At 40.3% G+C, this 13431-nt stretch overlaps 1 pseudogene; it reads right to left on the bottom strand.

The window, feature by feature from the left end:
* Positions 1-12825, bottom strand: part of LOC127123311 (8-amino-7-oxononanoate synthase-like) — a 31187-nt pseudogene extending 18362 nt beyond the window's left edge.
* Positions 12826-13431: the final 606 nt, after the last annotated feature.

Below are 13431 nucleotides of genomic sequence, written 5' to 3'. Positions count from 1 at the left end.
GAAACCTTTGCCAGCTGCATACGGTTTCCCACGATCATTCTGATTCTTGCCTTTCCTATCAACCCTCTGCTGATAGCTCTCCGCTCTGGCCTTGGTATCCTGTTCAAAAATCCTGCAACAGTCAACCAAATCAGAAAACACTCTAATCCGCTGATATCCAATAGCCTGCTTGATCTCGGGACGCAACCCGTTCTCAAACTTCACACATTTTGAAAATTCCCCAGTAGCCTCATCATAGGGAGTGTAATACTTCGACAGCTCTGTGAACTTAGCAGCATACTCAGTAACAGACCGGTCGCCCTGCTTCAATTCCAAGAACTCTATCTCTTTCTTTCCTCTAACATCCTCTGGAAAATACTTCCTCAGGAATCTCTCTCTGAACACAGCCCAAGTAATCTCAGCATTCCCAGCAGATTCCAACTCAGTGCGGGTAGCAACCCACCAATCATCTGCTTCTTCTGACAGCATATGCGTACCGAACCTGACCTTCTGGTTATCGGCACACTCAGTCACTCGGAAGATCCTCTCAATCTCCTTCAACCACTTCTGAGCGCCATCTGGATCGTATGCTCCCTTGAACATTGGAGGATTGTTCTTCTGGAACTCACTCAGTTGACGAGCAGCTCCCATTCCCACAACATTCGGATTCCCTCCAAGTACTCCAGCTAGCATACCCAGAGCCTCAACAATCGCAGCATCGTCTCTACCTCTTCCAGCCATCTCTACTCTGAAAACCCAACAAGCTAAAACAATAAGTACTGATAGGGTTACACAACACCTATCCCGTACAGGGAAAACAGAATAATTACGACTCGACTCGACCAACCAGGCTCTGATACCACTAATGTAACACCCTTCTAAAATACCCCAAATATTTATTTAAAATAACAATATGTCAATCAGAGTAATTATGCAGTTAAGGGTGTCACACAATCATTTCACACCATTCACCATAATAACTGTCATGCTCATTTATTTATCAGATAAAACATTTGCATAATACGCAGCGGATAGAGATCAAATCGATCATGCAAAACATGTAGCACAATACATGTAAAATGGTTCACAACCAACATTAAAACATTTAAAACATCCCATCCCGATGTTACATCTACCAGAGCATGACCCACTAAGGAACTACACTAGACTCCAAGCACTAGCTCCTACTCAATCACTGCTCGTTACCTGAAAAATAGTTGTAAGGGTGAGTTCCTCAATCGATATAATAAGCATTATAAAATATCATGCAATGTTAAGTAATTTAACACATTTCATCACCCTAATCAGATTACACATTCAGCAACGGCAATATCAACTCAATCATACTCAACATCAACACAACACACAACACACATCACACGTATAATACTGGAATACATCCATTCATATCATACGCCATACATACATTATGCAATGAGACTCCATGCATGCGGTACCGACTATTCGTGAACATATAGTTCACCTCACCGATCAAACCCAGATACGGTTACCAAGCTCACTAGTCCCACTCATTTGAGACCTAGTGACTCACTCACTAATTCCTCACCATGGGAATTAGCTACCACCCCAAGGGCCATGCTATGCACGCTAATTCACCTAGCATGCAAACATCAACAACAGTCCATAATGACTAACTCACTAATTCCTCACTATGGGAATTAACTACCACCATAAAGGCCACAATATGCATGCTAATTCACCTAGCAATGCAAAATCATCAACAATAATCCGCAATGGACACATGCTCACACTCTAAGCCACAAACAATCCAGTCACAATAGCATACATAACATATACATTCACAGCATTATGCATACCATCATACATCATCGACACATGTATCAAAACATCATATCATGTCAAATAATTAATCACAGTATTAGCACACTCTACTAATACCTATACTGCTCAAAACAACGGGAAATGATCCCTATTACCTCACACGCCAATATAGGCCAACCATCAAATAAGTACACAACATTTAAATACCAATTTTTCCACTTTTCAACAGTGTTAACCGGTTAACGCCCTGGGTTAACCGGTTAACGCATCATAGAACACGCTTTCTGGCAAAACTCAACAGTGTTAACCGGTTAACGCCCTGGGTTAACCGGTTAACGCAGACAGAACAGCAATTTCTCAGAAATCACAACAGTGTTAACCGGTTAACGCCCTGGGTTAACCGGTTAACGCAAGCAAAACAACAATACTTCACAATTCCTAACAGTGTTAACCGGTTAACACCCTGGGTTAACCGGTTAACGCAAGACAGAAAGCTGTTCCTGCGCTAACACGAAGCAGAATGCAGAATTCTCCGCATTTTCCGCCGTTGGAGGACTTCCGGACCTCCGATTCCGATTCCGTAAAAAGCTATACGTTCGGGAAATCACAACTCACACAAATACAGATTCAATTACAGCTTTAACACAACTTATCCAACACAATTTTTCAGCATTCCACATCCCAATTAGGGTCAATTCAACGGTTTATCACTACCCATTACATGCTAACCGATAATACCCATTAAACGACGATAAACCCCCCTTACCTGAGTTAATCCGGCGAATCTTTAATCTTCAAGCTCTTCTCTTCTCCAACCTTCTTCCTCTTGCTCTGCCTCTTTGCCCTTTTCCTCTTTTCAGCCGCTTCTCTGTTTTCACGTGAAAACTCTTTTTACCAAAATGGAACCTTTTTCCTTATTTCCAACTTATATATATTTTCCAATAATTATTATTCCAATAATAATAATAATAATAATAATAATAATAATCCAATAATTCCAATTATTTAATTAAATTAATAAATATAATATTAACTTAAATTAAATAATTATCTTATTTTTATCGGAGTGTTACATACGGTTAAAGGGGTCATAACAAGAAAAATCGTGACCATACTGTTGGAGCAGTTACGATTGCAGCACCACCATCTCAAAACTTCCAACACAGACAAGACAGGCCAAGAAGGCAGTTTACCAAGATCAATATGACTTTAGCACAAGCACTGCAGGGAATGCTAAAAGCAAATTTAATTACCCTCAGAGATCCTCCTGCAAATCCCAACACTACTTCTCCTCGTTATAATCCCAATGCCAGGTGTGCATATCACTCTGATAGCCCTGGGCATGATACAAACGATTGTTGGTTGTTGAAGAATAAGATTCAAGATATGATCGACGCTGGAGAAATTGAATTTGATCCTCCGGAGACTCCTAATGTCATCACTGCTCCTATGCCTAATCATGACAAGACTGTTAATGCAGTGGATGACAATTCTCACACTACTAATATAGCTGACTTAGCATCTCCTCTCCTGATCATCAAGAAGAATTTATTGCAAGCTGGTTTATTTCCAGGTTGTGCTGAAAATTGCGATCTCTGTATACTCCGACCCAATGATTGCTTGAAGTTGAGGAATGGTATTCAACAGCTGATGGATGATCGTACAATTCTCTTTGAAAAGATTCCTAAGATGGAAAACCCTATTGAAGAAATATCTGTGATTGCTAGGTCCAAAGTTCCAGTGAAGATTACCGCTACTAGAGTGCCTGTGAAGATTACTGTTGAGCCCAAGGTAGCTCCCCTAATTGTTACTGCACCTGGCCCAGTACCGTATTCCTCAAACAAAGCCATTACGTGGAATTATGGAGGTGATGTTTACATCCACGGCATAAAGCAAGATGATAATTCTGCTAATCCTAATGACGTTGACATTGTTGGGACTAGTAAAATTACTCGAAGTGGAAGGATCTTCTCTCCAGAAATCTCACCTCCCGCCCCTGAAACTCGAGGAAAGGGACCAGTAATCAATCCTTCTCAGTCAAAAACACGAGTCGAAGTTACTACCGAAGATGTTGCCAAGCAGGAAATGGAAGAAATGCTGAAAATCATCCGTAAGAGTGATTTTGATGTGGTAGAACAGCTGGGGCATACTCCGTCTAAAATTTCGATGTTATCCTTGTTGTTATCTTCTGAATCTCATGCCAGTGCGTTGATAAAATTCTTGAAGACCGCTCATGTACCTCAGGAGACATCTGTCGATCAATTAGAAAATTATGTTGCTAACTTGGCTATTGATAATGGCATAGGCTTTTCTGATGCTGACCTGACACCAGCAGGAAAGAATCATAATAAAGCTCTGCATATCTCCATTGAGTGTAAGGGGATCACCTTGTCTCATGTGTTGATCGACAATGGCTCTTCTTTGAATGTGCTACCGAAAGCTGTGTTCGATAAGCTTGACTGTAAAAGCATTGAACTGAAACCTAGTGACGTTGTGGTGTGTGCTTACGATGGTGCGAAGAGTGTTGTCCATGGTGAAGTGGTTCTCCCTATCAAGATAGGATCTCAAGTCTTCAACACTACCTTTTACGTAATGAACATTCGTCCTCCCTATTCCTGCTTGCTGGGACGCCCTTGGATCCATGAGGCAAGTGCGGTAGCTTCGTCCCTCCATCAAAAGCTGAGGTATCCAATAGAGGGCAAGATTGTCACTGTGTGTGGAGAAGAAGAGTATATTGTCAGTAGTGTGCATGCCTTCAGATACGTCGAGATGGATGGTGAATTCTTTGAGACTCCTTCTTAGTCATTTGAAGTAGTTCCTCCGACCAGTCCTGTCCTTAAGCCAACTTCCCGTGTGCCCAAGGTTATTCGTGCTCCTCCTGCTATGATTTCTCTGAAAGATGCTCAAGCCGTGGTTGAAAATGGTGGCCGTACTGGCTGGGGTCAACTGATCGATGTACCGTACAAGTCTGATAAATTTGGCCTGGGGTTTAGCTCTGAAAAGATGGTCAAAGATCAGATTAATGTTGTAGAAGATGCTGATAGTGATTGCGACTTGGATAGCTAGATTTTCCCAACAATTGGTGACGAACTCAATAATTGGAAGGCTGAAGACACTATCCCGATTTCCTTTAGTCAGGAATAATTGTTATTGCTATTTTAGTGTTTCAAATTTTGTAATTTTTTTTAGAGCATTGTGTCTATACCCGGGGCACAATAGCTAATTTTTCAAGGGTTTTGTCATTTTCATAAGCATATTCACATTCAATAAATCAATGGACCTTTTTGCATTCAAATATTGCGCTCTTTATCTTTCCTGTCATCTTTCAAATAAGCTATGTTTTCTTACACACACTCACGTAACAAATTACAGATCCATATCCACTATGGATCTTGTTGGTAATAATGCTGCTACTGTTAATTATGCCTTTGAAAATACGATCTACCAAGCCGAGGGTGGAAGTGAGGAAGATTGCGAAGTACCGGGAGAGCTTGCCAGACTGTTACTGCAAGAAGAAAAGACTATTCAGCCGCATGAGGAATCGATTGAAATTGTAAATCTGGGTACTGAAGTAGACAAGAAAGAAGTCAAAATAGGAGCAGGCTTGGAAAACAGTGTCAGAGAAAGATTGATTCAGATGTTACATGACTATGTAGAGATTTTTGCTTGGTCTTATGAAGACATGCCAGGACTGGATACTGATATAATAGTACATCGTTTGCCGATGAAGGAAGATTGTCATCCTGTTAAGTAAAAGGTACGTTGCATGCGTCCTGAAATGTCTGAGAAAATCAAAGCCGAGGTTATGAAACAATTTGATGCAGGTTTTCTAGCTGTTACTTCTTATCCTCAATGGGTTGCTAATGTGGTACCAGTGCCAAAGAAGGATGGTAAGGTGCGAATGTGTGTAGATTACAAAGATTTGAATAAAGCAAGTCCCAAAGATGACTTTCCACTTCCGCACATTGATGTTCTGGTAGATAACACCGCTCAACACAAGGTATTTTCATTCATGGATGGATTCTCAGGTTATAACCAGATTAAGATGGCACCTGAAGACATGGAGAAAACTACGTTTGTGACGCAATGGGGCACTTTCTGTTACAAAGTAATGCCATTCGGTTTAAAGAATGCAGGGGCAACATACCAGTGTGCTATGGTGGTTTTGTTCCATGATATGATCCATCATGAAATAGAGGTATATGTGGATGACATGATATCCAGATCTCATACTGAAGAAGAACATCTCGATCATTTATACAAACTGTTTGAGAGGTTGAAGAAATACAAGTTGAGATTGAACCCGAACAAATGCACCTTTGGAGTAAGATCCGGTAAACTCTTGGGCTTTATTGTCAGTGATAAAGGAATTGAGGTTGATCCGGATAAGGTGAGAGCTATTCAAGAAATGCCAGTTCCCCGTACAGATAAAGAAGTCAGAGGTTTCTTGGGACGCTTGAATTACATTGCCCGATTTATCTTCCATTTGACTGCTACTTGCAAACCCATCTTCAAATTACTGAGGAAAAATCAAGAGATAATATGGAATGATGAATGTCAAGAAGCTTTTGACAAAATCAAGAAGTATCTCCAAGAACCTCCAATTCTGGTGCCACCTTTTGAAGGAAGACCTCTAATCATGTATTTGACCGTGTTAGAAAATTCAATAGGGTGTGTGTTGGGGCAACATGACGAGTCTGGTCGAAAAGAGCATGCAATATACTACCTTAGCAAAAAGTTTACCGACTATGAAACAAGATACTCACTGCTTGAGAAAACTTGCTATGCTTTGGCTTGGGCTGCTCGCCGACTAAGACAGTATATGTTGAATCATACCACTTTATTGATTTCTAAGATGGATCCTATCAAATATATATTTGAGAAACCTGCTCTCTCTGGAAGAATAGCAAGATGGCAGATGATTTTAATAGAGTATGACATCCAGTATACTACCTAGAGAGCAATCAAGGGAAGCGTGCTAGCTGATCATTTGGCTCATCAAGCGGTTGATGATTACCAAGCTATGAATTTTGAGTTCCCTGATGAGGATGTTATGCTTGTTACTAGACCAGATGAAGGACCCGAACTGGGATCCCGATGGACTATGGTTTTTGATGGATCTTCTAATGCATTGGGCAATGGTGTTGGTGTTGTAATTATTTCTCCCAAGGGTTGCCATACGCCTTTCACTGCTAGACTATGTTTTGATTGTACCAATAATATGGCTGAGTATGAAGCATGTATTTTGGGGCTCAGAGCTGCTATAGACCTGAGAATCAAGTTTTTGAGTGTGTACGGAGACTCAGCCTTAGTAATCAGTCAGATCAAAGGAGAATGGGACACTAAACATACGAATCTCATACCTTATTGAGAACGGGTGTTGACATTAATCCCATACTTTGAAGAGATTACATTCGAACATATTCCACGAGAAGAGAATCAGTTGGCAGACGCATTGGCTACCATGTCATCTATGTTCAGAGTCAGATGGGACAATGAAGCTCCCATGATCACCATTGAACGATTAGATGAACCAGCATATTGTTATGAACTTAATGCTGATGAAGTAGAAGAGAAACCTTGGTTCCACGAAGTAAAAAGATATTTAGAAACTCAGGAATACCCTGAAGGGGCATCCATCAATGACAGAAAATTTCTGAGGAAGTTCTCCGCTAAATTCTTTTTGAGTAATGGAGTATTATACAAACGTAATCATGATTCGACTTTGCTTCGCTGTATGGATAAAAAGGAAGCAGAAAAGATTATGGAAGACATGCATGACAGTATTTTTTGGGACTCATTCTAGTGGACATACGATGGCCAAGAAGATTCTGAGATCAGGGTATTATTGGTCTACCATGGAAGCTGATTGCCACCATCACTCTAGAACTTGTCACAAGTGCCAGATCTATGCGGACAAAGTACATGTACCTCCTGCTCCATTGAACGTGATGACAGCCCCTTGGCCCTTTGCAATGTGGCGCATTGATATGATTGGAGAGATTAAACCTACTGCTTCTAATGGACATCGTTTCATTCTTGTTGCTATTGATTACTTTACGAAGTGGCTAGAGGCAACCTCATTTGCTTCTGTCACCAAGAATGTGGTGGCACGGTTCATCAAGAATAGTCTTATTTGTCGGTATGGCATCCCTAAAAGAGTTATCACTGATAATGGTACTAATTTGAACAACAAGATGATTACTGAGCTCTGCACGCAGTTCAAAATAAAACACCATAACTCTTCTCCGTACCGACCAAAGATGAATGGCGTCGTAGAAGCTTCTAATAAGAATATTAAGAAGATTATACAAAAGATGACAGTAACATACAAAGACTGGCATGAGATGTTACCATTTGCTCTTCATGGTTATCGCACTTCAGTACGCACTTCGACAGGGGAAACTCCTTTCTCTTTAGTCTACGGAATGGAAGCCGTTTTACCAGTGGAAGTTCAGATTCCCTCTCTAAGAATTATGAAAGATGCAGGCTTAGATGAAGATGAATGGATTCAGACTCGACTCGATCAGATAAATTTGATTGATGAAAAGAGACTTGCGGTTGTTTGTCATGGGCAGATATATCAGAAGCGCATGACCCAAGCATTCAATAAAAAAGTCAAGAGACAGGTGTATCAAATCTGCGACTTGGTGATAAAGCGTATCATTCTACCACAAGGTGATCCTAGAGGCAAATGGACTCCCACATACGAAGGGCCATTTGTAGTTAAGAAGGTATTCTCTGGTGGAGCCATGATGCTTACTACAATGGATGGCGAAGATTTCCCGCATCCCGTGAACGCGGACATAGTTAAAAAATACTACGCATAAAAGAGACCCGCTAGGTTGACATATCTAGGCAAAAGTAAGGGCATCCCGACGAACCAAAAGGGTTCGGGCAAAAATTAGGGATAAACATATAAAAATGTACACCCGGCAAATCGAAAACCTGAAAAGGCGACTTGGGCAAAAAAGGGTATCCTGGTGGACTGAAAACCTGAAAAGACGGTCCAGGCAAAAATTAGGGATTAAAGTGTATGACTATGTCCCGTTCTCGATCAGCCTCACCAAAGTCAAAGGGATTGAGCAAGCCAATCACTTCCATTCGACAGCAAGGGATGAGATGCTTGAAGGCATAATAGCAGTAGCAGAATTTAAATCAATAGGACTTTTTCTCATAGCTGTTTTTTCTTTGCTTTCTTGACAATTTCCTCTTACTAGGATTTCTGTCTCCTTGTATTAAAATTGCCTGTTTATAGACCCTCTTTCAAAATCAATACAATTTTATTTCCAAAAAGATACTTTTGTTTTACTTTCTCCGTTTTGTTTGCATAAACGTCCATTGATTTAATTCGAATTAATATATGCATGTGAATATAATTGATGTTTACCGAAAATACATGCATAAAATAGGAATAACAATTACTAAAAGACTTTAGGGTCGAGGATAAGTTCTAACCATGCTTCCCAACAAATCCGGTTGCAAATCCCTATCCCCAGCAAAACCAGTTACTCCCAGAAGAAATTGGCACTACTAGATGGACTAGTCATCTTTGTTATCCCCAGTCAGGTTCTGTTGAATATTTCTACCATCAGACAGAAACCGAATATCCCCAGCTAAGAGAGGGTCATCAATACAAATGTCTCCAACCAAAATATCGGGATTTATTTTCCCATGGCAAATTTTTTCAGACGCATAATTCATTCATACATCATTTCACAGCATATGCATGCATGCAATGTTCGCATTTATTTTCAAGAGCATAAATCATCTCATGCATCATAACATGGCATGAGGCTAACTTTTTTGTAGGTTAATTATCCTCCTGATACAGTCAAAATAAAGATTCATTCAGACGGATCTTTATCGATTACATTCAAGATTCAGATACATTTTCAGATATAATCCATATGAATATTCATTCTGACAAACATTCTGATATCCTCCTAATGATGGCATCTTTAAGCCCATCCCAGACATTTATTGCAAATACAACATATACAAATATTATCAGATATAGCCTAACGTATAGCTCATTCTGATTCAACCTAACGTATGGTTCCTTCAACTGTTCCAATACGGTCTAGCGTACGACCCATTTGGATATTCATCCCCTCAGATACTACCTAGCATACAGTACATTCTGAAATGTAGTCTAGCGTATGACTACCCCTTTTATCATCAGATACAGCCTAACGGACGACTCTTTCTGCTACTCAGATACGATCTAGCGTACGATCCATTTTGATCTTTATTTCTCTAGATATAGCCTAACGGACGGCTCATTCTGCTACTCAGATACTACCTAGTGTACGGTACATTCTGAAATGTAGTCTAGCATACGACTGCTTTTTATCTCAGATACAGCCTAACGGACGACTCATTCTGCGACTCGAATACGATCTAGCGTATGATCCATTCTGATCTTTCACCCCCAGTGAAGTCGCCAGCCTAATGGACGACTCACTCTGCTACTCAGATACGATCTAACGCACGATCCATTCTGATTTTTATTTCTCCAGATACAGCCTAACAGACGGCTCACTCTGCTACTCAGATACGGTCTAGCGTATGACCCATTCTGATCCTTATCTCATCAGGTTCAGTTCCCCCTAATATCACCTAATGGATGACTCATTATACGGTCTAACGTACGACCCAGTGTGACACCGATGTCTGTAGATATGGTCTAACGTACGACGCACTCTGAAGCTCTCATCAACAAACTTTATGAATGGCATCTTTAAGCCCATCTCCATCAAGACTATCCTTTAATTAACAAGTGCAAATTTTCGGGGAATTCTAAGTGTTCAATAATCTTCCACCTCCAGATCACGAATGGAGTACATATCATTAATTCTCTCGGTTTAAGAATATTGAACAGGGGCAGCTGTCATACCCCAAAATTTGCCTGTTAATTTTTATACTTTCAACAGAGGTCTATTCATTTTTCAAAGGAACAAAGACCCCGCGCACAGGCTACCAAATCCAGAAGATGACCTGAACTGTCATGCTCGCTAGGCGAGCAAAACCTTCGCTAGGAGAAGCCCACGCTTCCTCCTTCGCTCCAGCGAACCTTGTTGATTTTGCTACTGGAATGCTCGCTACCTGCTCGCTAGCTGCTCGCCTAGTGAGTAAGTACTAGCTATGCTTTTATCCAAGTCTGGGAGTGTTCGCTAGAGCCTCGCTGAGGGCTCGCCTAGCGAACCCTTCGCTACTCCACTCGCCTAGCGAGCCTACGGATATACCAGAATATTTTGGGCCTGAACTGCCTTCATTCTGAGCCCACCAAGCCACAAAAAAATCAGCTATAAATTCTAGAACTTCATTTGAAAATGAGATTAGAAAAACAACGGAGAAAACCCTAGAAGCTAATTCAAAGCAGCCTCCATAGACACTGAAGAGAACTCATCTGCACAAAGGTTACCTCCACCAACCCTATCAGGCATAAACCCTAAGATTGCTCTGCAAACCCAACGGTGCAATTGAATTTAATTCGATCCTTCCAATCAGGTTTGCCCTATTCCCACTACTCTATGTTCCCAATTTGAAATTTCTAAATGTATGAGGCATTATGGTTGAGTTTGGAAAGGCGGATATCGTTAGGATTTGCATGGGGGTTTAGATGTGCATGAATGTGTAAAACCATACTTTGAATGTTCAATCACGTAATTTTTGTACTGGATGCCATAGGGTTTGGGGTTTCTAAAATCGTACCAGTATCAAAGAAGAACCCAGAACCCACAGACGTTCGCTAAGCACCTCGCTAAGCGAACAGGTAGCGAGGGTTCGCCAGGACTTCGCTAGGCGAGGCAGTAACGAACATGACAGTAGTTAATTTTTTTCTGTTTGCATTCTGATCTGTTCTGTACTTGTTTGACATGTTTTCTATTGCATTTGCACGCTGTTTGCCTGACACTATTATTGCTATGATTCTTTTGTTTGGTGCAACTCATGATTGCACCCCATCCCGTTATTCTAACATGTTTGCTGAGTTTTTGTGAGGGCTCACATGAATCGTGAAGAGATAGCTTGCTTGACATTCCACTTTATTTGTGGGATATCATCGTGGAGATTTATTCTGATTACTTGGCTAATTATATTGCCTTCGAATACGTGATCTTATCCCTCTTTTTATTGCCTTACGATATTACGTTCATGTCCCGCGAATGTGGGGATACCCTTAGCAAAGACCCTTTCGATTAAATCATCATCGACCCTAAACAGATAAGTCATAGTTCCTTCAATCAAAAGGTCAATATCCCTACGAGATAAACCTTGTCCCTCGAATGTTGCCTTCAGCGAGAAAGGAAAACATGAAAAAGAAAATTTAGATTCATGAAAAAGAACATCCTTAGAGATGTATATATGACCATTAGAACTAAGGCATTTATACCCTTTATGAATAGTGGAATACACTATAAAGATGCATTCTTGAGACCTATAGTCAAGCTTTGAGAATTATAGGGACGAAGGAAAGGAAAACATGTGCAACCAAACACTCTAATACATGTATAATTAGGGTTTTTGTTCAAAAGTTTGGAATAAGGAGAGTTTTTATGAAGAGTAAGACTAGGAAGCCTATTAATAAGATAGGCGGTTGTGACAAAGGTGTGATCACATAATTTTAAGGGCGGTGTGGAATGAGCAAGTAACACTAAACTAGTTTCCACAATGTGACAATGTTTACGTTCAACAATACCATTTTGATGATGGGTATGTGGACACGTAAACCTATGAATGATTCCTAACTCAGTGAGATATTTCATAAAAGGTCTGAACTCACTCCCCATCACTCTGAACACCTTTAATTTTACAATTAAACTGAAGTTCAACCATGGTTTTGAACTGAATAAACTGGGTGAGAGTGTTAGATTTTAGTCTAAGAGGAAAGACCGAAACAAACCTAGAATAGGCATCAACACAAGTCAGAAAATATGTGTAGCCACCTGAAGATTGAATAGGAGATGGACCCCATAAGTCACAAATAACCAATTCAAGAGGATGGTTATACACAGTGGTGGATAATGAGGTAGAGTTCATGTGAGACTTTCCTAAATAACAGGAAACACACAGTTCAGCTGGTGGTTTTAAAGGAATAAGCATGTGACCGAGTTTTAGCACTTCTGCATGAGCATGATGGTGAGGGTGTCCTAAGCACGTATGCCATAAACCATACTTATTATGGGATATGGAAGCAGGGGTATTAACATGCTGAGATTAGTTAGGAATATTATGAGTAACCACATTAACATTAGGAATATTATGACAGGCTGAACCAATTTCATTAATATATGAATCATCAGTACATAGAAAAATACAAGTGCAATTAACATTCGAATGCAGTTCATGATTACAAGAGTTGCTAAGATTAGAAGTTTCAGAAGATGAAGATACACATGTATTAAGACTAGGAAAAGACTTGGATAGTTGTGAAAATGGGTTGGGAAGTTTGTATAAACCATCAGTTCCAACAAAGCCAGGAAGAAGGATTTCAGACGAAGCCTGTGATTTGACAAGACAAAATTGAGGGTGAAATTCAAAGAAAACATGATTGTCCTGAGCAAATTTACAAAAATTGATAAGGGTTTTGGTGATGTGAGGCACAAGAAGCAAATTGTGCAGGGTGAGAGATATGTTAGGATAATT

The sequence above is a fragment of the Lathyrus oleraceus genome, chromosome 2, assembly GCF_024323335.1.
Source record: "Lathyrus oleraceus cultivar Zhongwan6 chromosome 2, CAAS_Psat_ZW6_1.0, whole genome shotgun sequence".
NCBI lineage: Eukaryota > Viridiplantae > Streptophyta > Magnoliopsida > Fabales > Fabaceae > Lathyrus > Lathyrus oleraceus.
The sequence above is the reverse complement of the archived record's forward strand: the minus strand, read 5'-3'. Positions and strand labels throughout refer to the sequence as shown.